Raw genomic sequence first — 25,231 nt, 5'->3', positions numbered from 1 at the left:
GCGCTTGCCCCGCTTCCTCGTCCGAGCGCACCGCTTCCGACGCCTCCTTACCGGGGGAGGAGTAGCAGGCGAGTCCGGTGAGTTAGCAGGCCGGCTGCGTAGCAGTCCCAGTTCCCTTAGCGAGTACTCCAATTCCCTGTTCAAAACTCGACAAATCTTGCTTCTCCAGGTGTGTAAAAAAGCCTGTCGACTGTACTCATATTCCGACGTAGACTGACAAGAAAAACTTTCAGACAAATACTTGTTTGACAGACAAAACAGCGCATTGTCGGGAGAGCGTGAGCTCGCTGCATCTACACGCGCCGCCATCTACCAGGCGAGCTCTGTGGCGCCGGCAGGTCTGTTTCCTGAAGGCAGCACTCGGAGCGCAGACGTTCCATGACGAGGACGGATGTCCCCATTAAAATGAACACAGCGAGACAGTTGGAGCAGCAGCCGTTAAAGCTCTACATTCTAAGCTGAATCCTAGAACACTGACACCTGGTGGCAGAGAAGTGTACTGCAGCCACTACATGGCTGGTAAACCATCCAGCCCTCCAGCCCGGAACGTGTGTACATGTGTGTGTGTGTGTGCGTGTGTGTGTGTGTGTGTGTGTGTGTGTGTGGTGCTGGTGGGGGGTTAAACTGGATTAAAACACTGGATTCTGCCACTGCTCACCTCTGATCAGGACCGGTGTCCCAGTCTCGGCGTCCAGCTGGACTGAAGACAGTCAGGACAGTCTCAGACATGGTACCATGTTCTGGCCAACTGGAACTTTGAGTGTTGTGACTTCTGGCTGAAGAGTTGTCCTCAGTGTCCACTGAGGACAGGCAGGAACCTCTCTGTAGTCTGAAAAAAAAAAAAAAACAGTGAAAAAAGCATGACCACTACAACCACTGCTGCTGTAATGACAGCGATAATAATGACACAATGAATAACAGCAAAAATAATATAATAATAAATAGCACAGTACTTCCTCCAGGCCGGCTGACCTGTTTGATGCCGTCACGGTTCAGAGGTGCTGTCGTCTGTGCTGTACTGAGTCCTCGGACGATTGTTGGTACAGTAGCAGTTCAGCTGTAGGCCTGAGGGAGCGTCCTCACAGAGCCCTTCATCCACAGCGGCCCTCACCCTCACCCTCACCCTCACCCTCACCCTCACCCTGATGGGCTGATTCCGTACTGAGCAGTAGGTCACTCACAAAATGCTCTTTTGTTCTTGTGATGTTTAGAGCCCCTGTATTTCCAACCCACTTCAGTACCGTGCGGTCCCGAATACAAGACGACCCTGTTTTTCAAATGACATTTAGTGAAAATAAAAATATGTTGAAGACAATCAGGTTACTCATAAAACAACTTTTTATTGTAGAATTATTCTGGGAAAACTCAGAGAACATTTCATGTGATTTAAGATCAGGAAATATTCCTTCAGTATTTTATAAAAACTGTTTTCTCTTTCTCAGAATCTGAGGCTGAGACTCAGTGAAGAAGCAACAAACCAATAACTGCTAATTAATGATGGAAATGACTCCAGAAGCATCAGGTTCCGGTTCTGTTCAGCTTCAGGAGCTTTAATGATTCCGTCTGATAAATCCTGGCAGCAGTTTGTTGACTCTGCGGCGTTGAACCATCAGTTTAATCTTCTCCTCTGCTGTTTGCTCACTGGTCCAGAGTTCCAGATGCTTCCTTCCAGATGGAACCTTCCAGTTCTCCTCAGATCACTGTGACGCTTCCTGGTCTCCGGTACTTTGGCTCCATCTAGTGGTACAGATGTGTAACGACAGTCTGGCCCTCCATGACAGAACCACCGGTTTGAGAAAACCGGTTCTGGAAAAAAACATCGTGTCATATTCGGGCCACTACAGCGTCTTTTTGACTTGGCCATGTTACTCAGACCATGTACATGCCCTGAGTGTTTGGTAAAGGTGGACTGGTGGAGCACCTGGCACAGACCTGGGCTGGGCTGGGTCCTTCCAGTAGTGACCTGGGTTCAGGCCAGACTCTGGGTCCTTTGACGTGGATGAGAATCTCACCGTCACAAAGCAGCGGGCTGTGAAGTATTCGTTAGACCTACCTCGACAGAGATTCTGGATCTTAGTGATGCCTTCAACCTCCGGAGTGTCACAGCAGCACTGAAACAAAAGCTCAGATGTTCTTCACAGGAAGTTTAATTAACTTAGCCCAGGGATGGGCAACTGGCGGCCCGCGGGCCACATACGGCCTGCACCCTCACTCCATACGGCCCTTAAATTAATTTTTAAAAATGATCAAATGTGTCTTTTGCTGCACTGATTCAGGTGTAATGACAGACTTTGGCCACCAGGTGGCACCGTGAATGGAGACGCCCTTCTTTTCAGCAGCATTCTCCACCAGTGAGGAAGAGAGAGACAGAGCCATGTAGGTATAGGCATGCAGTATTTTTGGAATCGAGTACTCTGTTGGTTATGTCTTCGAGTAATGGAGTACTCTAGATTTTGGGTCACGTGGTGCGGTCCAGGCCCTGATCCAGGCCTCCTCGGAGCTTTTCTGATGCTCCAGACTGTTTCGCTGCTCTTTGTTACAGATTATTTATGGAAAATGAGGCTCATCGTTCGTCTGTTATCATTTAGCATCAGAGTTTATTTCGCCTTTTCTGTTTCTGAATCGCGGGGCGGCGCCCGAGCGATTACTCTCACTTTCACTGCTGTCAGCAGACCGTCTCGTCCCTCCAGACAGTCTGTCTCCGTCCTCCAGTGTCCATTCTCTGAAGGTTCTGCAGACGGAGCAGCAGCCTGGTGGCTGCAGAGTCCCCTCCCTGCAGGGTGTGTTGCTGTGGCGCTCTGGAGCAGAGTGAACCGGCGCCACCGGCACGAACACACACCGCCGTCACGCTGCAGGGCCGCCGGACGGCCGGATCGATCCCCGGACCCCGGCGGACAGGAAGTCAAGACGGGACAGGAAGTCAAGACCCGGTCCAACATCGCCAAGCACAGCACATCTGTCTCTCTCTCTCTCCCTCTCTCTCTCTTTCTCTCTCTCTCACACACTAACGTGCGCGCTCCTGAGGTTAATTAAACGAAGCCTCGAGGTATAAAATTTGCTTCGATCATTTTTTGTACTGCAGTTCCTGCAGTAACAGTTGCAGCCCTGCAGACATGATTCTTCCACATGAAGATTCTCTTTTTCATCGCAGTACAAACAGGAAGCAGCGTGTCTTCAGATCTTCTGTCCTCTCAGAACCTGGAGGTTTGAGACAAGCTGCAGACGTTCTGCTCTGTTCTGCGCAGACGTTCTCATGAAGTTCAGAAGTTCTCCCTTCTGTTGGACGTTCCTGAGGAGAGGTTCCGTCAGCGGTTCTCCAGTGGGCTCCTCAGAGCGAGTCCCAGGCCGGCCTCCGGGAGCAGGAGGCCCGTCCTCCAGCAGGGTGAGCAGGTCGGGCCCTTCTGGATTTCTTGGCGTTGGGAGTAGGAAGGCTTCAGGAGGCGTCTCCTCGTCAGGGTTTAACTGCTCACGGAGCTTCTTCATTCCATCTTTCTTCGTTTGCTGGGTTTCTGTAGTTTCACTGACTGGAAGAAGCTTCCTGTCCCGTTCCGGGACCTTGAACAGCTGTTTTCTCAGCGGGGGGTCTCCTCCATGTCAGGCTCATCCGACCCGTTCTTCCCTTCATCATCACTGGTTTGAGGACCGCTTCACATCCTCGGTCCTGGTCTGTACTGCGTGGCCCGGGAGAGACGGCCTGCTCCACCACGTCCTGCAGCCACTTCAGATGCTCTGCCATGCAGAGGCTCTCCTGCTCGGAGACCAACTGACCTTCATCTCCCTCAGAAACGACGATCCCAATCCTTTCTCTACGCAGCCGTGGCTTTGGCCTTTTCTCTCTCTCAAAACACTGAATCAGCTCTTCAGGAAAATTCTTCCATGGAATCTCAAAGCAGTCGGTCCGGTCTGGACCAGCGACACGCTGCCGGGCGAAGGAGGGGCGAGGATGAGGAGCAGGAGAGGATGACGGTGACTGGCTGAGGATTTCAGTGTTCTGTGCTGTAAAACAGAAATAATGACGTTTACAGAATGTCCTGACTGATGCTAGGATGAAAAGTAAACTCAACATGAATTCACTGTTTGTTTGCAGGCAGACTCCAGGTTCCTCGCTGGAACCGGTCTGAGTCCAGACAGCAGGTCGCTGTCCTGGATGAAGGCGGAACCCTCAGCCGTCTCCTCTGAAGGTCCAGCATTGAGGCTGGGAGTTCTGGCAGCTCTCTGGTAACGGCACTGCGTCTGCTGCCGCGATGAGCATCCTCCGTCTCTCAGGATGAAAAGAGGACTAAAGCTCAGTTCCTCCAGAACAGCAGCCGGACTCGTCCTGTCATGTGACGCCACCGTGTTCGAATGGAACCATCTGGAGCTCCTCCTTTATGTCTGATGGCAAAGGACAGAAATCAACGGACTCACTGATTTTCGGACATTTCATCTTGTCTGTCTCTCCTGACTGAGTGCTCATGGTCCTCAGGATGGAGTTCTGCTTCGTTCACCGACACCAGAACACGAACAGAGTCGTGTTTTATCAAAATAAGCAGCAGTTCAGCAAACTGCACGGAGTCACTGCTCCCTGGGAGAAGAACCGTCCTTCCTGTGACCTTCCCTTGTACCGCATTCCTACAGTGACCTTCGTGTCGGTGTCACTGAGGTCAAACTGCCTGACTGCCTCTTGAACGGCTTTGCTGAACAGTTCTGAGTAAAATGGAGAACTGTCCTGAACCTGCAACGCAGCTGGACCGTCGATCCTGCTGAGAGAAAAGCTGCAACACCTGCCGTCTTTCAGAGAGCGTGGCAGAGGTCTTCAAACTTTTCAAATTCTGTGTTTATGTCAAAGCGTATCGTCCACATCCAGAACTGGACGGGGTAAAGACGTATCGTCCACATCCAGAACTGGACGGGGTAAAGACGTATCGTCCACATCCAGAACTGGACGGGGTAAAGACGTATCGTCCACATCCAGAACTGGACGGAGTAAAGACGTATCGTCCACATCCAGAACTGGACGGGGTAAAGACGTATCGTCCACATCCAGAACTGGACGGGGTAAAGACGTATCGTCCACATCCAGAACTGGACGGGGTAAAGACGTATCGTCCACATCCAGAACTGGACGGGGTAAAGACGTGAACACCGGTGCTGTGGCTTCAGCTTATTTTCTGGGAACAGAGCTTTTCTTGACTAAATATTCCTGAATAAGAACATCGAGATTTGCGACCTGAGGCACGGAGCCGGTCACTGCCAGACTTCGTCTTTCACTCTGTCACCAGTTCTGAGCGCAGCGGCTCTGTCCAGCCGTCCGGGGAGTTGTCCTGCTGGAGGACGGGCCTCGCCTGGCTCTGGAGAAGCATCAGTCCCAGTGTTTGAACGGCTTAATGCGCCGATTCAGAGGGGAGGGAGTGAACCACGCCTTTTTCTTGATAAAATATTGTAGCTGCAGAGCAGCATCACAACGCCCTCGAAGACGTCACGTCCTCCACAAGGTGGCGGTCCTGGCCGAGAGCCGAACGCTGACCGGAACGTTCCTCCCTCCACGGCGGAGCCGCTGCAGTCGGCAGGCGATCAGCAGCAGAACCGTTCTCTCAGGCGGCGCTCTGGTCCGCTCACATCTGGACCGCCCTGAAGTTCAGACTGGGTCCTCAGGAAGAAGTGCTCTGACTGAACAACATTTCCAGAGAAGCCTCCAATGCAATGCGAGCCCAAATTATCTCCCACAATGCAATGCAAGGTTCCTCTGACCACTGTTTCATCTGATACCACTGTCCCATTCTCCTCCATTCCTCCAAGTCTGCTGCTAATTCAGAGAAAACCTTCCCACGCCCGGATTCTTTGAAATCTCTCTGATAACACCAGAAACCTGATGTGTCTGACGGACAGGAAGTGGCAGCTTAGCAACAGACACAGACAGCTTCAGCTCAGGTCTGGTCTTTGCAGAACCTGAAGGCGTCCTGGTGCAGGACCAGCTGAAGACAGGATGGATTTTGACCATAAAAATCACAGGATTTGAACATCTGTCCATCACTGATGAGGCAGACTCGCCGAGCGCTCCTGCTTCCTGCCACGGATCAGACTCCAGCCAACACTCCAGTCCCTCTCAGGCACACTCCAGGAAAACCTCTCTCCTGCTCTCGTCTCGTCCTGAAAACATTTTCTGAGGCTCCACATAGTTCAGCTTCTTTTGGAAAGTGTGTGGTCTGGAGTACATCGTCCTCATCGGCCCGGTGAGACCCGCAGTGGACAGATCAGTGGACAGACTTCTCTGATAACGAGTTCAGCACGGCGGCGAGTTTCCTCACGCTGAACGTCTGACCGGCTCCTGGTGTGACTCCGACCGGACGGCGGAAGCAGCTCCGGGAAACCGTCTCTGCAACTTCCAGTAGAAAAACCAGACGTTTCTTAGAAAAAGATCATGGAGATCTTGAGACAGATCCTTGTTCCTTCATCCGGGCTCATCTCTGGGCCCACCTGAGACACCTGAGACACCTGAGACACCTCACAGACCTCAGAGACCTCAGAGACCTCAGAGACCTGAGACACCTCAGAGACCTCAGAGACCTGAGACACCTCAGAGACCTCAGAGACCTGAGACACCTCACAGACCTCAGAGACCTGAGACACCTCAGAGACCTCAGAGACCCGAGACACCTCAGAGACCTCAGAGACCTGAGACACCTCAGAGACCTCAGAGACCCGAGACACCTCAGAGACCTCAGAGACCTGAGACACCTCAGAGACCTCAGAGACCCGAGACACCTCAGAGACCTCAGAGACCTGAGACACCTCAGAGACCTCAGAGACCCGAGACACCTCAGAGACCTCAGAGACCTGAGACACCTGAGAGTCAACTGAATCTGTGGAGCAGAGGACGGCTGAGCAGCAGGATTTCTGTAAAGTCTCTGACACTGCTGTCCCTGACACGTGGGCAGTAAATGTAGATTTGACCTTAAGAACGTTTCTGCATCCGGTCACTGGACAGCTCCCAGCATGCCCTTCCATGACCTGACCCTTCAGGTGAGCTGCAGAGCTCTCCCATCGGAACGCTGTCGGACAGAACGCCGCCCTGCATTGGAATGCAGTAACGTTGACATGGGTGTCGGCGGCCGTCCCGGCTGCAGCAGGTGCTTCATGCCTGCGGTAAAAATGAGCTTTAAAGGCTCCGCATCTGTTCAGTGCGCTGCCACCAGCTTCCATGCTCCTCAAGAAACTCTCCTGACCACGGGCCTCTCGGCGTCTGGACCCACTCCCACACAAGTGCAGCGATACGCCTCCTTAGCTAACGGTCAGCTAACCTAGCTTAGCTGTTGTTCAACTCGGATTTTCGCGAAGGAAAAACGAAACGACCGAGACTGGTCTCTGTTCTGGTCCCTGTTCTGGTCTCTGTTCTGGTCTCTGTTCTGGTCTCTGTTCTGGTCCCTGTTCTGGTCCCTGTTCTGGTCCCTGTTCTGGTCTCTGTTCTGGTCCCTGTTCTAGTCTCTGTTCTGGTCCCTGTTCTGGTCCCTGTTCTGGTCTCTGTTCTGGTCCCTGTTCTGGTCTCTGTTGTGGTTCCTGCTCTGGTCCCTGTTCTGGTCCCTGTTCTGGTCTCTGTTCTGGTCCCTGTTCTGGTCTCTGTTCTGGTCTCTGTTCTGGTCTCTGTTCTGGTCTCTGTTCTGGTCCCTGTTCTGGTCTCTGTTGTGGTTCCTGCTCTGGTCCCTGTTCTGGTCTCTGTTCTGGTCCCTGTTCTAGTCTCTGTTCTGGTCCCTGTTCTGGTCCCTGTTCTGGTCTCTGTTCTGGTCCCTGTTCTGGTCTCTGTTCTGGTCTCTGTTCTGGTCTCTGTTCTGGTCTCTGTTCTGGTCCCTGTTCTGGTCCTGTTCTGGTCTCTGTTCTGGTCCCTGTTCTGGTCCCTGTTCTGGTCTCTGTTCTGGTCTCTGTTCTGGTCTCTGTTCTGGTCCTGTTCTGGTCCCTGTTCTGGTCTCTGTTCTGGTCTCTGTTCTGGTCCCTGTTCTGGTCCTGTTCTGGTCTCTGTTCTGGTCTCTGTTCTGGTCCCTGTTCTGGTCCCTGTTCTGGTCTCTGTTCTGGTCCCTGTTCTGGTCTCTGTTCTGGTCCCTGTTCTAGTCTCTGTTCTGGTCTCTGTTCTGGTTCCTGTTCTGGTCCCTGTTCTAGTCTCTGTTCTGGTCTCTGTTCTGGTCTCTGTTCTGGTCCTGTTCTGGTCTCTGTTCTGGCTCTGTTCTGGTCTGTTCTGGTCTCTGTTCTGGTTCCTGTTCTGGTCTCTGTTCTGGTCCTGTTCTGGTCCCTGTCTGGGTCTCTGTTCTGGTCCTGTTCTGGTCTCTGTTCTGGTCCTGTTCTGGTCTCTGTTCTGGTCTCTGTTCTGGTCTCTGTTCTGGTCTCTGTTCTGTCCTGTTCTGGTCTCTGTTCTGGTCCCTGTTCTGGTCTCTGTTCTGGTCCTGTTCTGGTCCTGTTCTGGTCCCTGTTCTGGTCCTGTTCTGGTCCTCTGTTCTGGTCTCTGTTCTGGTCTCTGTTCTGGTCCCTGTTCTGGTCTCTGTTCTGGTCCTGTTCTGGTCCCTGTTCTGGTCCTGTTGTGGTCCTGTTCTGGTCCTGTTCTGGTCTCTGTTGTGGTCCTGTTCTGGTCCTGTTCTGGTCCTGTTCTGGTCCTGTTCTGGTCCTGTTCTGGTCCTGTTCTGGTCCTGTTCTGGTCCTGTTCTGGTCTCTGTTCTGGTCCTGTTCTGGTCCTGTTCTGGTCTCTGTTCTGGTCCTGTTCTGGTCCTGTTCTGGTCCTGTTCTGGTCCTGTTCTGGTCTCTGTTCTGGTCCTGTTCTGGTCTCTGTTCTGGTCCTGTTCTGGTCTCTGTTCTGGTCCTGTTCTGGTCCTGTTCTGGTCTCTGTTCTGGTCCTGTTCTGGTCTCTGTTCTGGTCCTGTTCTGGTCCTGTTCTGGTCCTGTTCTGGTCCTGTTCTGGTCCTGTTCTGGTCCTGTTAGAGCTCAGTGCTGCATTCCACACTGATCCTGAGATTCTACCACAGAGACCAGAATCTACTGTTGGGATTAAAGGTTCAGCTTTAAACTGGTTCCATCTTGTCTCACAGGTTCCACTGTGTTCATGTTCATGACGACTCTTCAGCCCGGATCAGAGTTAAATATGGAGTCCCACAGGGTTCTGCTCAATTCAAATCTGATGAACTGATGAACAGAGGATCCACAGAAGAGGCGTCATTTATGTCGGGTTGGCGGGTTCTGAAAACCCTCGGCCCTGTTGGGGTGAAATCCTGCACCTCCACCACACTGCCCACAATTTTTGTTTGTTTGTTTAAATCGGAGGCGGAATGAGCAGCAGCTCCGGCAGGCCATTAGAGACAACAACTACTGTCTCTAATGGCTATGAAGGGGGTCCCGAGGAACGGCTGACATCAGTCAATTTCAATGACAAATTTAAGGTGCTACGCAAGACGCTGCAACGACAGCGTGTCGAAAATCCCCCGCATGGGGCCCTTTTCCGAGGACTCACCGGTTAGTTGCTAGAAGGGGGCCGGCGGAGAAGACGGTGGATATCAGCGACACAACTTGAAACTCCCCCCAGACACATGACACGTCTGGAACCCACCTAATGGGGCCCCACTGCTACCCGGCTTGCATCATCCTGCAGTCAGTGCTGCTAAACACACTTTTTTCGGGTGAGGATCGAGCGTCTTGCTGTCGCTGTCGGCCACCGCCGACATGTTTAGTTCACTCCTGACGCTCGCTAACTGGGAGCCACGCTAGCTGGGAGCCGTGGGGGTGGGGGGTGGGGGGGTGGGGGTGGGGGGGGGGGGGGGGGGGGGGTCTGCCGGAGGGAGACGAAGCAGGGTGGAAGAACAGGAGCGGATTTTGAAAATACACTTCAACACGTTTGAAGCGGCACTAGATCCTCTATACGATATTATCATGTGCACATTTTGAACACGATATTGAAATTTCATTTTTTTAATACCACGATTATCGTCAATACCGGTTTACCGCGACAGCCCTACCCTGAAACCAGAGGACACCGATCAGCTGGTCAAACTAGAAGCTTGTCTTAATGACATAAAAACCTGGATGAGTCGTAATTTTCTCCTCCTAAATTCAGATAAAACAGAATTCATTTTATTTGGCCCAAAACGCCTGAGAGAAAAATGATCTAATCAAATACTGACCCTAGACGGTGTTGCTTTAACTCCCAGCAACACTGTGAGGAACCTGGAGTGACCTTTGACCTGTAACTCCCACATTAAACAGGTCTGCAGGACCTCCTTCTTTCACCTGGTAATATTTCTAAAATCAGGAACGTGCTGACTCAAAGCCAGGCTGAGAAATGAATCCATCATCTGTTCCTCCAGAGCAGACTACTGGAGCTCCTGTTATCAGGAACCAATAACTGCCTAAAAAGTCTCCAACTGGTTCAAAACGCTGCAGCAAGAGTTCTCAGAAGAACCAGTAGGAGAGATCATATCAGCCCAATATCAGCTTCCCTTCACTGCTTCCTGTTAAATCTAGAATAGAATTCAAAATCCTCCTCTGAACCTATAAAGCCCTGAACAACCAGGAACCATCAGATCCTAAACAGCTGTTAGTCCCAGACCGTCCCAGGAGAACGCTTCCTTCTCAGAGTGCTGGTCTGCTGGAGGTTCCTGGTTCTCTAACAGTAGAACAGGAGGTGGAGCCTTTAGCTATCAGGCTCCTGTTCTGTGGAACCAGCTCCAGAGTCTGGAAGGGAGGCTGACTCAGTCTCTGCTGTAAGACCAGGATGAAGACCTTTCTGTTCAATAAAGCTTACAGCTGGGGGTCACGCCTGCTCTCTCTCTCTCTCTCTCTCTCTCTCAACTATTATGTAGCTGTTCTGTAAGGTGATGTTGGGAAAATCAGTCGTGGATTTATTGTATAAATCTGTGAACCTGTGTCCACTTCCAAGGAAATAAAATGGTCTCTCTCTCTCTCTCTCTCTCTCTCTCCACTGTGGGAGTCTAAAAAGTCAGAACACCAGAACCCTGGACCAAGAGACTGTCTCTCGTAAGGCCCGTCCATGCTTCACATGTCCGCGCTCCACCGAGGCGGACGCGCTTCCTCCCAGACTACGTTTGAGCTCAGCTGTGCGTCTCATGCCGGCGCGGTGATCCACGCAGCCTCGAGAAGCTTTTCCGCCTCTACAGACTGTTTATCTGATCCTTTATCACGGATTATTTAGAGAAAATGAAGCACATACACTGTCAGTACATTATCATTAAGTATTAAAGTTTATTTAGCCTTTTTTTCCTGTTTCTGAATCGCAGGGCGGCGCCGGAGCGATCACTTCTGTCTGCAGACCTTCTCCTCCACTGATCACTGATCCTGATCCTGATCCACTGAGACAGCCTGGACCCAGTGGGTGGAAGGTTTACTGAACCCCGGGTTCTACCCTGTGGAACCGGCTCCCAGCTCTGCTCCTTCTCTCCTTTCAATGTCATTTCATTGTACTGCTACAAGAGACTGACTGTTCCTCCTGGAGCCTCTGGACCCTGTTTATATATGAACTGTATGTAGAGACAAGAACCTGTCTGTCCCCTACCCCAACCGGGACAGCAGGAAGACCACCGCTGTGTCTGGTTCCGCAGGGCCCTCCTCTGGGCCTGGTTCTGCAGGGTCCTCCTCTGAGCCTGGTTCTGCAGGGTCCTCCTCTGGGCCTGGTTCTGCAGGGTCCTCCTCTGGGCCTGGTTCTGCAGGGTTCTCCTCTGGGCCTGGTTCTGCAGGGTCCTCCTCTGGGCCTGGTTCTGCAGGGTTCTCCTCCTCTGGGCCTGGTTCTGCAGGGTCCTCCTCTGGGCCTGGTTCTGCAGGGTTCTCCTCCTCTGGGCCTGGTTCTGCAGGGTTCTCCTCTGGGCCTGGTTCTGCAGGGTCCTCCTCTGGGCCTGGTTCTGCAGGGTCCTCCTCTGGGCCTGGTTCTGCAGGGTCCTCCTCTGGGCCTGGTTCTGCAGGGTCCTCCTCTGGGCCTGGTTCTGCAGGGTTCTCCTCTGGAGGCCACATAGAGAAACATTTCTGTTTGCAGGGCCGCAACCTCAGTTTGCTCATTTATATGACTGAATTATGTAAAAGACATTTAAATAATGTAAGTAATATTCAATAATGAAATTTTAAATGCATTACAATAGAAAGACAACTACATTAGTCTTTTGTAAAACTAAAATAAGACTTTGTTGAAAATACATTACACTAAGCCTTATAGATCTATTTGTGGCTGTTTTCTGCATTTCCAATAAAAAGCAAAAAGGTGAAATGGCATGACATTTAAAAAAAGTCAGATATCAAATTAAAAAATGAGGCTTTATTCACAAAATATGAATATACTTACTACACATATGAGCATTTTTTGTAACAAAACATAAGTATTTTTTTTTTTTAAGTTTTTAAAATATTTTTCAAGCAATGCGTTTGAGAAATTCACTAAATTACAACAAAAAAGCAGGTCTTTTTCCACAAAAAGGTAAATAAATTAAGGGATTCTTTATAAAAATAATTGGCCTACTCCTGCAAAAAATAAATGAAGTAAAAATTAAATCTTGTGCATCAAAAAAAAATCACCGGTGGCAAAAAACCAATCATTGTAAAGCATAGAAACATCTACAGGTGACCGAGTTTTTGGAGAACAGTGTAACCAAATGACAGAAGACAAACACACAGGTGTGTGTTAAGCCGGCCACACACTACAGGATTTTTTCAATCTTCCCCGATTCAGACACCACACACTACAGGACAGCAGAGGACAGATCGTAACCAATCTTCCTCTCCTGATCGTCTAGTGTGTGTGTCACTCCGGAGCAGAACACACACCAGCAGATTCTTCAGCCGAGAATCTCTCCTCACTCCTCCAAATCTCACGTCGTCCGACGTGACTTTGTGCTGCTTCCCTTCATTGCTGTTTTTACATTCATCTCCACTTTCAATAATAAGTGGAGAACTCATTCATTCCCTCAGTTCATTCATTCACATCGGTATCGCTCCTTCAGTGCAGACCCCCACCCGCCGTGCGCACGGAGCACGGACTGTCAGCACCTTGTTAGAAAATTTAAATGTTCCAGCACAGAAGAGGGAAACATAGTTTCAGATCATTTTATTATAATTTACATTTAAGAATAATTCAGCTTATTAGCTAATCTGTTTATGTTTTTTTTTTGTTTTTTTTTTTACTTTTGAGTCCCGAGTGCAGCAGTAGAATAAAATTATTAGCAGACCGTGTCAAATAAATGCTACTTTTTAAAATCTTTTTTAAATCATCAAATATCTTAAATCATTCTTTATGTCCACAGATTTGATAGTTTAAATCAGAGTAAAAATACGTTGATTAGGAAAGTTTCATTATAGTCCGCTCTGTCTCTGAGGGCACGGAATCAGTGGAAAGTTTTTTTTTTCTTTTATTATTATTTTTTTCTTCCCCATTCTTCCGTGATGGTTAATAACGGAGATTAATTAAAACATTGGGATTATTGCAGGACTGGCGGAGATGCAGATATTAGATCGGAGTTTGGTCTGAATGGAGGAAACGGTTCATCCAGCAGCGACAGGATGAACCATCACTTTCTGCACGGCTGAGTTTAGAGCTCTGGCTTTTCTGTTTCACTGTCATATAGTGAATATATTTGACAGACATATATTCATCCAGCTCTGACAGCTGTGAGTGGATGTTTTTAATCAGCGGCACCTTGGTGAGACGGAGCTGTTCATCCAATCAGAGAGCTTTATTTGGAGGCGTGGACAGCTCTACTCGGAGCTGATCGGCGCCTCTCGGAGCTCCACACACCACAGGATCTGCGACCGGAAATATTAAACATGTTCATGATCTACGATCTGCCCTTCCGACGCCTCCCGAGAGGCTCCGACAGGAAAACATCTCTCGGAACACACCGCACACTACACGAAGATCGGACCCGAACTCATCAGCATACTCCCGACAATCGGACCCTGTCGGCCTCGATCGGGAGGAGAAGATCGGGGCAAAATTCGGCCCGATTATCCTGTAGTGTGTGGAGGCCCTTACTCACAGAAACTGTGCCCAACAGGAAGCCCTACAGAGGTCACAGCTAAAACTATTACACTCACTTGGAATCAGGACGATGTGTCACATTTCTTAGCAAAGTCCAAAACACGTAGGATTTATAATAAGAAAAACTAAACTTTCGGGAGTGTCTCAGTGACAGAACAGTGGCAGTGTTGTCACAGCCTGACAGCTGTCGCGGCGACGCTGAAGATTTGCTCGTTTAGGAATGGACGGTTTTAGGCAAAGAAAGGCTGGCTTGTTATTTACCTCCAGAAAAGCAAATTCTTCCTCCCATGACGGTTGAACTTTCCTGTGTTCATCGCATAACTTTAGTTTAATTTTACCGGCGGCAGCCATGAACTCCACTGCGATCGGTCTTCTTCGAGTCTTTTGTTTTTGGCGGTGAGCAAACAGCCTATTGGCGCATTACCGCCCCCAGCTGGTACAGCCCCGCAGCTGCAACACTTATCTGCCTGTTGTCAGGAGGTCAAACACACTGCCCTCTGGTGTCCGCGCATCAGAAACGTTTTTTCCTCATTAAAAGTAGATTTTTTTTTTTCACTGCTTACAATCAGCCGTGGGCCGCACCGTTACAGCATGCGGGCCGCATGCGGCCCGCGGGCCGCGGGTTGAGTAGCCCAGCTGTAAAGTGTCAGAAACCACCATGTTGTAACTGGCTCTTTATAAATAAAGCTGAACTGAAGTGGACTGACGCTGCAGTGTTTGATGCTGGACTCCCGGCCAGCGCTGGGACGTCCGACGCTGCGGCGGCGATGGAGGCGCGTTGGATGGCGTTGAAGCAACAGAACCTGCAGTAGATCTAGAACCAAGCTGCCGTGACTCGCCTGCTGATGAGGAAGGTTGATCTGATGCAGCGACGCGTCTGGAAGACGCTCAGAGTCAGAGTCACCGCTGACATCGCTGCTCTTCAGAACAAACCTGTCCTGCTGACTTCTTGTCCTCAGTGGACGGGGGTCGGTCCCGAAGCCGGAGCCTCCGGTTGGTGAGGAGCCGGCGTCCTGCTGGGACACGTCTGCTGCCTGGGAGACACGGGACAGCAGCTCCTGGACGTCCTCCTGCGGTGGGACAGCAGCTCCTGGACGTCCTCCTGCGGTGGGACAGCAGCTCCTGGACGTCCTCCTGCGGTGGGACAGCAGCTCCTGGACGTCCTCCTGCGGTGGGACAGCAGCTCCTGGACGTCCTCCTGCGGTGGGACAGCAGCTCCTGGACGTCCTCCTGCGGTGGGACAGCAGCTCCTGGACGTCCTCCTGCGGTGGGACAGCAGCTCCTTGACGTCCTCCTGCGGTGGGACAGCAGCTCCTGGACGTCCTCCTGCTGCCAGCTGATTGGCTGTTCGGTTACATTTCGACGCCAAATTTAAATTAAAGTTCACACGAACAGACCGGATTGTGTGATCCGTGTTTTTTTTTTACCTCAGCTGGAACTCTGAGCGTTCCGTGCACGTGCAGCTCTTCCGTGCACGTGAGGCCCTCTGCCAGTCCTGCACCGCTCGGCAGCAGGTCCGAGGGACCGTGTCCGGTCAGCTGTCCTCCATGTGGAGGACTTCCTGGTCCTGGTGTGAGCGCCTCCTCCTGACCGGGTCCTTCACCGTGGTTCACCTCCACCACCGTCGCTCCACTGGTTCATCCTGCAGACCGGACCGGGTCGGCCGCGGACCGGACCGGGTCGGCCGCGGACCGGAGGCTGCAGACCGGACCGGGTCGGCCGCGGACCGGAGGCTGCAGACCGGACCGGGTCGGCCGCGGACCGGGTCGGCTCCGGTCGGCTCCGGTCGGCTCGGTCGTCTGCAGGTCTGACCTGCTGAGAGGAAACAGGCGGATATTAGAGGTAAAAGTTTACAGGTGGGATTGAAGTTCGAGTCAGAGTCCAAGGAGCAGGACCACTGAAGTGTGTCTGCCCCCCTGTCTGTGGTTGGATGCACCTCCTGCATGTAGAGGGACCAGCAGAATCCAGGTCCACGGACCCCCTGACCCGGTCCCCCATCCCGGATTGGAGAACCGCTGCTCTGTGAACCAGTGAACCCGGACCCGGCTCTGGGCGACGGACCGGCAGCACGGCGATCCGCTGCCGCACCGGTTCCGTCACTTCCTGAACCGGCGGCTGCTACGCTGCTCAGAGAAACGTTCTGACTTTCAGGAATCGAAGTTCTTTATTCCCGTGTCGCCCGAATAGAAGACGATTTTTTTTTCCAGAAACTGTTGTTACACATCTGACCCACTAGATGGAGCCAAAGCACCGGAGACCAGGAGGAGAACAGAGCGTCAGTGATCTGAGGAGAACTGGAGGAACGTCTGGAACCATCTGGAACTCTGGACCAGTGAGCAAACAGCAGAGAAGATTAAACTGATGGTTCAACGCCGCAGAGTCAACAAACTGCTGCCAGGATTTATCAGACGGAATCATTAAAGCTCCTGAAGCTGAACAGAACCGGAACCTGATGCTTCTGGAGTCATTTCCATCATTAATGCAGTTATCGGTTTGTTGCTTCTTCACTGAGTCTCAGCCTCAGATTCTGAGAAAGAGAAAACAGTTTTTACTTAAAGGTGTACTGCAGGATCCTGAGAACCAATCAGAATCGTCTGGTTCCACATGGTGACTGGGCAGTCATAATGTCAATCGATGTGGGAACGCGTTTACGTGACGGCGTATCCTGTGGAGTCGCCGCCTCTGGCGCTCTGGTTTGGAGCTCCACGCGCAGAGCGTTGTTCAGGAAGCCATGCAGTGGAGCGACCAGCGCACCCCGCTCCTCCCGCCAAAACGTCCGAAGACGGCCACAAAAGAGAACCTTGTTTGAGACGGCAGAGGACAGAAGAAAGGCCGTAGAAAAGAAGGCAGAACGTGTTCTACTGGAGATTCCTTTACGAGGCGGCGGACTTTCAAAGCAGGAAGGATTGAGGCTGATCAGGAGGAGGGAGTTCCTGCTGGTCATCCCGTCCAGACGGTTCTGCTGCATGAACACGCAAGACTCTACTGTACGGACCGTGTTCTGACGTATGATTGGAAGAAGAGTCGACGTGATTACAGCTGTGTTTTAAGAGATGGGAAACAGCTCTGCACTTTTACAGTTTCCTCATAATTCTGCAGACAGACGAGAGAGCAAAGCCTCACCGTGACTTTCAGGTTAGAGATTGATTAACATTTTGGATTGACTGTATTTTGCAGGATTTATTTTATTATTTAAAAACTGCTGTTTGGTTGGAGTCGAGCTGCCTGTCACCCCACTTTCCCTCCTCCTATCCGAGGTCACTACTCAGTGGGCGGAGCCTCCTGAGCCCAGACGAGGGAGGAACACGGGAGGCTCAGCAGCGCGAGCAGCGCGAGCCAGAATAGCCCGAGGAGTTCTGTCCTCACCTCAAAGCGACCGTGCAGGCGATCTCCCCAGCACGCTCCAAGAGAGAGCTGAAGACCAGCCGGAAGCGCCGCCGTGTCTGGTCACTGTGGGAGAAGCGCGGCTCCGTGATGCGTTCAGGAGCGCTGGGACATTTTGAGATTGCTTCAGTGAAGACTGGACACTGGAGTTGCTGCGGATTGTGTTTATTTATTTTGTAAAATGAATGGATTGTTTATTTCATAAAAAGAGAGAAATAATTATTTACTAAAAACGGTAAAACAATGTTTATATTTTATTTGCTAAAAGCCCTCTGAATTGATCGAGAAGGAATAAAGATTAAGATGTAATGATAGATTTTGCAGTATTAAAAAAGTGGAAATAGAAAACTTTGATTTATTTCGTTTAAAATGCTAAAATGTGTTTTGGTAAAATATTGTTATTTAACGTAAGGGTTTGAAATGTACTTGTTAAAACGCATTAAAGCTAAAAACAAGAATGATAAAATTATGTGTCTGTTTTCAAGTACTGATATTGTATTCCCTTTGTTTTCTTTTGAGGTTTTTCCACCTAACGCCTAACGCCTAACGCCTAACCCTGCCACTAAAACTTCACTGCAACTGCAATAAAAGAAGCTAAAAAGGCAGCGAGTGGAGTCCTGCGTGCTTCAGTTGGGGGGAAATCCTTTCAAGTGGGGATTCTGCACAAACCTACACGCACTTGACAACTACTGTGCTTTCAGTCAATCCAAACCGTCCCCCCACTGCACCTCAGAGCACCCCCTGGGGTACGCGGACCCCCATTTAAGAAACAGTGGGTCAGTATGCCTATCAGAAATTTTAAAAGATCAGAAAACAGAAAAACTCATATCGAAAAAGTCACAAAAAACTGTTGTAAAAAAATGTCACAAAGAAATTAGAAAGTCACAAAACTGTCAGAAAAGTGAAGTGAGAAGAGCTGAACAGTCCTCAGAGTGACGGGCAGCAGCAGGAAGGCCGCCGAACGGCTGAAAGGTCCGACCAGGACCGGGCCCAGAGGAGCCAAGTCCAGGACGAACCCGCAAACCTCTTCATACAGGGAGTGATGCTGAACGGGCGAGTGCGTGTCACTCCCCTGCCACAGGGAGTGTGTCACTCCCCTGCCACAGGGAGTGTGTCACTCCCCTGCCACAGGGAGTGTGTCACTCCCCTGCCACAGGGAGTGTGTCACTCCCCTGCCACAGTGTGTCACTCCCCTGCCACAGGGAGTGTGTCACTCCCCTGCCACAGTGTGTGTCACTCCCCTGCCACAGGGAGTGTGTCACTCCTCTGCCACAGTGTGTCACTCCCCTGCCACAGTGTGTGTCACTCCCCTGCCAGAGTGTGTCACTCCCCTGCCACAGTGTGTCACTCCCCTGCCAGAGTGTGTCACTCCCCTGCCACAGTGTGTCACTCCCCTGCCACAGTGTGTCACTCCCCTGCCACAGTGTGTGTCACTCCCCTGCCACAGTGTGTCACTCCCCTGCCACAGTGTGTCACTCCCCTGCCAGAGTGTGTCACTCCCCTGCCACAGTGTGTGTCACTCCCCTGCCACAGTGTGTCACTCCCCTGCCACAGTGTGTCACTCCCCTGCCAGAGTGTGTCACTCCCCTGCCACAGTGTGTGTCACTCCCCTGCCACAGTGTGTCACTCCCCTGCCACAGTGTGTGTCACTCCCCTGCCACAGTGTGTGTCACTCCCCTGCCACAGGGAGTGTGTCACTCCTCTGCCACAGTGTGTCACTCCCCTGCCAGAGTGTGTCACTCCCCTGCCAGAGTGTGTCACTCCCCTGCCACAGTGTGTCACTCCCCTGCCACAGTGTGTGTCACTCCCCTGCCACAGTGTGTCACTCCCCTGCCACAGTGTGTCACTCCCCTGCCAGAGTGTGTCACTCCCCTGCCAGTGTGTGTCACTCCCCTGCCACAGTGCGTGTCACTGCCCTGGCAGAGTGTGTCACTCCGAACACGACCCGTCTTTCGCTCTGGTCGTTGTGGACTTTGTGTCCCCTGTATGCAGCTCTCTGGGGGGCGGGGTTAAAGGTCACGAGCAACACCACAGACCACAACATGAAAGGTGCATTAATGAGGTTTTCAGCGTTAAAAATACTGATTTTCCACCATAAAGATGTTCCAGATGTTCCGTGATGTGCAGAACGTCCCTGACATGTCCACTGCTAGCAGCGCTAACAGGCTAACTGTCTCCTGAAGGTCTCAGTCCGGTCCGGCTGCAGAGTTTCTGGGGAGAATCTGAGAGGATGGCGTAAAGCGCCCCCTGCTGGCCGGACTTTTAGCTTCGGTTTGCCTCCATCCCTCCTCCAGAAGCCGAGCAGCAGCAGCTGAGCAGGATGAGGACGGATCTACAGACGGTTCCAGCACCGCAGCTCCACACCCCCCCAGGTTCCTGCAGCTGCTGACAGAGCCAGGAGGGAGTCCCCCTGTCCCCCTGCCGTGCACGTACATGCACGCACGTGTTGCCCGTCTGACGGTGTGTTCAGAAGGCAGCGGTATAGATATGGTCGTCCCAACGTGCTGTGGCGGAGAAGAAGACAGAACACGCACGTTGAGCTGATGGAACTCCGTATAGGAAGGTTTATTCTCCTCTGCAGCCTGCGCACTAAAAAAAACTGTCTCCTGACACTTGCTACTGTTCTTTGTGGGGCATTTAGTGAATGAAAGTGTAGCAGTTGGGGTAATATGGCTGGGGATGGATCGAATAAGGAGACGGTGGGAAACTGTGTTCCTGACAGAGGTTGGCTGAGTAAGAAGGGTTCACTCTTGCATTCCAATGGTGGTATGAGGGTTGTCCAAGGACATCGTATGTGAACTTTGTTGTTGGTATCGCTCTCCTCTGTGACCTTCTCACATGATCACCTTCTCTGATGTCTCCACCATCCATTTCATCGATTTGATCCACTTCTGTGTCAACCAGCCCTGGTCCACTCTCAGTAGCCTCATTGTTTGGTTCCACCTCAGCTTCTTGTCTGTCCTGAGGACTGAATTCTCTGGCTGTTGCGCGCAGCTTTGGCTGATTTTGAGAATTCTGATTTGTGTCAACTGGCTCGAGTTGCTGAGGAGCTCGCTCTGAAATGGAAGGTTGCGTTTTTTGAGGATTTGCAAGTCTGTAACATGGAATTCTGCTCCGGAGGTCATAAGGGTAAGTATACCAGCTGTGAGCCCCGGGCGCAGAGCAGTCGTGTAGAACGCTCCTCTGTTGATCTTGTTGATCCCGTCACTAATCCTGCTCCCAGATTTTTACAAGTCAAGCATGGAGGTTTACCGAGGCGAACAGAGACTGAGTCTGTCCAAAGTGCTCAAAGCATTAGAAAAAAGTCAATGGGTAAAAAGCTTAACGCCTGTAGAGACAGAATAACTCTTCCAGTAGGAAATACATAAAATGAGGTCTACTAAACATGAGAGCAGTCTCCACTAAATCTCTGTGAGTTAATGACCTTATCGGCAGAGCCGTCGCCATAAGGCAGGTAAACCAGGCAATTGCCTGGGGCCCCCTGCTTGCCTGGGCCCCCAAGACGACTATTGTGAATAAAATGCAACGACAAACTGTGTGAGCGCCCCTTGGCAGCCAAGGTACAATGATTCTGTTATCGGGAGTCGGGATCCCACCTCAAGGGGGCCCCTCACAGTAGTCGCTGACAGCAGCAGCAGCCAGCCGCTTTCATGAGCCCTGCAGCCGCAAAATTACAAACAAATCCAAGGATGAAGCGAATTTATCCATCCGGCAGCCAGAAAAGAAAGAAGAGAAAAGAGGAGGAAGAGAAAAAAACAACAACAAGATAGCGGTAAGTGATAAATCACATTAGTAGGCGGGCTTGGTGCAATAAGTTGCTGCAGGTAACTTTGTCCAATGTTAATGTTCGCTACCTGTGTGACGGAACTGGTTACTGTTGATTGTTGTTATTACCTCCGCCAAGGAGGTTATGGAATCACGTAGGTTTGTTGGTTTGCTGGTTGGTTGGTTTGTTAGCAACATTGCGGAAAAAGTGATGGACAGATTGCAATGAAACTTAGTGGAAAGGTGGTCCTGGGCGAACTGAGAGTCCATTACATTTTGGTGAAGATCCGGATCACCGTCTGGATCCAGGAATTTTTTAAAGGATTCTTTATCATTGACAGACAGGGAGTCTTTGACATAGTTGGACACGCCGCACCGCTCCGCTCCGATCACCCCCCCGATCACAGTGTTGTTTTATTATATATGGTGTTCTTATTGTTGTTGGTGAGTGATTTGACCTGTGGCGGAGTTATGATGGTGGTGCAAATGTTAGGCTGTTGAAGTTGTTTTTGTTAAAAAGTGTGAGTGAACTGAAACCGTAACCCTTTTTGCCTGGGGGGGGGGGGGGGGGGGGGGGGGGGGGGGCTCAATGTCCATCTTGCCTGGGCCCCCAAATTCCTTGAACTGCCCTGCTTATCGGTGACAATAACATTGATCTCCTTGCTCTAACAGAAACTCGGCTTCAGCAAGATGATTATGTGAGGCTCAATGAATGTACCCCTCCAACCTATGTTAATTTCCAAACAGCTAGATCAACAGGTGGAGGTGGAGGTGTGGCAGTGATTTCCCACTCCAGTCTTCTTCTTAAACCCAAAACTAATGTTAAATTCAACTCTTTTGAAAGCTTAATACTAACGCTTACTTGTCCAAATTGGAAGAATCAAAAAGCTGTGCTATTAATTATTGTGTATCGACCTCCTGGTCCTTACTCTGACTTTTTAACTGAGTTCTCAGAGTTTTTAAGCAATATAGTATGACTCATAACAAGATCCTTATAATAGGTGACTTTAACATCCATGTGGATGATTCTGGTGATAGTTTGAGTAATGCGTTTATTGCAGTATTAGATAGTATCGGTTTCACTCAAAATGTTGATGAATCCACTCATAGTCACAAGCACACCCTGGATCTGGTCTTAACATATGGGATAGAGGTCAGGGACCTAAATGTTCTCCCTCAGAACCCCATACTCTCAGACCACTTTTTGATTACTTTTCAGGTTTTGATTGAAGACTACTCTGCTCAAAAAGATAAAATTCAGCTGATACGGACATTATCTGAAAATCTGTGGCTCGGTACAAAGAATTGATCCAGCCTGCATTTGCTGCATTATCTAGTGAACTCACAGAAATGAGCTTATTGACCAGTGGTGATAATAGTGATCAGTTTGTTGACAGTGCTATGCACTCACTAAAATCTGCCCTTGACGTAGTGGCCCCGTTGCAGCTGAAAACCAATCGACCCAGGCGCGTTGCTCCATGGTTTAATTCTGAAACCCGTGTTCTCAAACAAAAACTCGGCAATTAGAAAGACTGTGGCGTAAATCTAAATCAGAACAATCTCTGAAGGCCTGGAATGTAGCTTGCTAAGCTATAAACAAATTCTTTTTAAAGCCAAGACATTATATTACTCTCGTTTAATAGAAATAAACAAAAATAACCCTCGGTTTCTATTCAACACTGTAGCCAGACTGACAAACAGTCATACTGTAGTGGAACCAGTAATCCCAGAATCTTTAAACTGCCATGACTTTCTTAAATTCTTTAATGATAAAATCATAACCATCAGAGGTAAAATCAGTGAAGCGCTTTCCTCAGATCAAGCTCAGGGAATCCAGCCACTGCCTCCACCTGAAACACCTGAAATACTAGATAGTTTCTCATCAGTAAATGGGGCTGAGATTACTTCGATTGTAATGTCTTCTAAAACTTCGACCTGTCTCCTAGATCCAATTCCAACTAAGTTTTTCAAAGATATTCTTCCAGTTATCTTAAATACGATCATAACTATAATAAATACGTCTCTAGAAATTGGCTATGTGCCACAGTCATTTAAATTCGCAGTAATCAAACCACTGCTGAAAAAACCTAATCTTGATCCTGATATTCTAGCCAACTACAGACCGATATCAAATCTGCCTTTTATTTCAAAAGTCCTGGAAAAAGTTGTGGTTAAACAGCTTTACCGCCACCTACAGGACAATAGTTTATTTGAGAAATGTCAGTCAGGATATAGAGCTTATCACAGCACTGAGACTGCGTTAGTTAAAGTCACTAATGACTTGCTATTGGCGGCTGACGCAGGTCTAGTCTCAGTCCTGGTTCTCTTAGACCTCAGTGCAGCTTTTGATACAATCGACCACAATATTCTCCTGCAGAGGTTAGAATGTGAGGTCGGCATCAGAGGAAAAGCTCTCTGCTGGTTCAAATCCTATTTATCTAATAGGTACCGATTTGTTCACGTTAACCAACAGTCCTCACCGTGCTCCCAGGTCAGTTATGGGGTTCCTCAAGGGTACGTGCTCGGGCCAATTTTATTTCTGTTATATATGCTTCCTTTAGGGAACATAATTAGAAGTCACGATATCAATTTTCATTGCTATGCAGATGACACACAACTGTATTTATCTATGAAACCTGATCAAACTAATCAAACAGACAGACTCAGTGACTGTATCAGAGAAATTAAATCCTGGATGACTACGAACTATCTCCGTCTGAATCCTGGCAAAACAGAGGTCATTATACTAGGCCCCCATAAACTGAGAGAGTGTCTATCCAAACAGATTATTACCTTAGATAACGTCAGTGTATCCTCCTCCTCTACTGTGAGGAACCTCGGGGTCTTATTTGATCAGGATATCTCATTTAAAGCACACATCAACCTGGCTTGTAAAACAGCATATTTCCACCTGCGCAACATAGCTAAAATAAGAAACATTCTACCTAGAAGCGATGCAGAAAAACTCATCAATGCATTTGTTTCCACTAGACTGGACTACTGCAACTCCCTTCTCGCAGCCTGCCCAAAAAGTGTATTAAAAAACTTTCAGTTGGTTCAAAATGCGGCCGCCAGATTATTAACTGGAACTAGAAGACGTGAACACATTACTCCCGTTCTAAATCTCTTCACTGGCTTCCTGTCGAGTTTAGAGTTAGATTTAAAATCCTTCTCCTCACTTACAAAATCCTAAATGGGATGGCTCCGACCTATCTCCAAGATGCTTTAACGCCTTATCAACCAATCAGAGCACTCCGCTCTCAAAATGCAGGGTTACTGGTGACTCCTAGAGTCTCTAAATGGACACTAGGTGGAAGAGCCTTTAGCTATCAGGCACCGTTTTTATGGAACCAGCTTCCAAGTGGTGTCAAAGAGGCAGACACAGTCTCCACATTTAAGGTTAGGCTCAAGACGTTTCTCTTCGATGCAGCCTATGATCAGGTCAGCTAGGGACTCTAAACTAAACTAAACTAAACTAAACTAACTAAATACTAGTTTAAATACTAAACTATCCACAAAGCTGCCCCAGGAGCTAGAATGCTGTGGGAAGTACGGTGCACTGAGCCCTGTCCTCTAATGTCTGAATGTTCTTCCCTTTAGTCCGTTCATTGCTTTTCCCCTGCTGTCCCCCCCTTCGAGGGGGAGTCTTCTCCAGTTTCAGTTGCTGACTCCACTATTACGAGGGCCTACGAACAAGCTCCGTCCAGACCGGGAGGACACTCCTGTCGGTCCTGCCCGTGGACTGGCTTCGGTTCTACTTCTGGGATCCGTGGTTCCTGTGCTGGACCGTCCAACGGACTGTCCTCAACATAGTCCTAGGCTTTACTTCTTATTGTCTCATGCTAGCTGTTGCCAAAGCTGTCCGTCCCTGGGAGAGGGATCCCTCCATACTGTGGTTCTCCCCAAGATCTCTTCTTCTCCCACTGGGTTTCTGGAGTTTGTTCTTGCCGGATGTGAGGGTCTGAGGCGGTGGTTGCTTCGTTTTGTCTCGTTACTGTGAATTTGACATATTAACATTATGCTTATTCACTGTTTTTATTGCTTTAACATTATAACATGACTCAGTTCGGTCACTGACGAGCTGCTGTGGACTGT

This window comes from Salarias fasciatus, chromosome 7, assembly GCF_902148845.1.
Source record: "Salarias fasciatus chromosome 7, fSalaFa1.1, whole genome shotgun sequence".
NCBI classification, from domain to species: Eukaryota; Metazoa; Chordata; class Actinopteri; order Blenniiformes; family Blenniidae; genus Salarias; species Salarias fasciatus.
The sequence above is the reverse complement of the archived record's forward strand: the minus strand, read 5'-3'. Positions refer to the sequence as shown.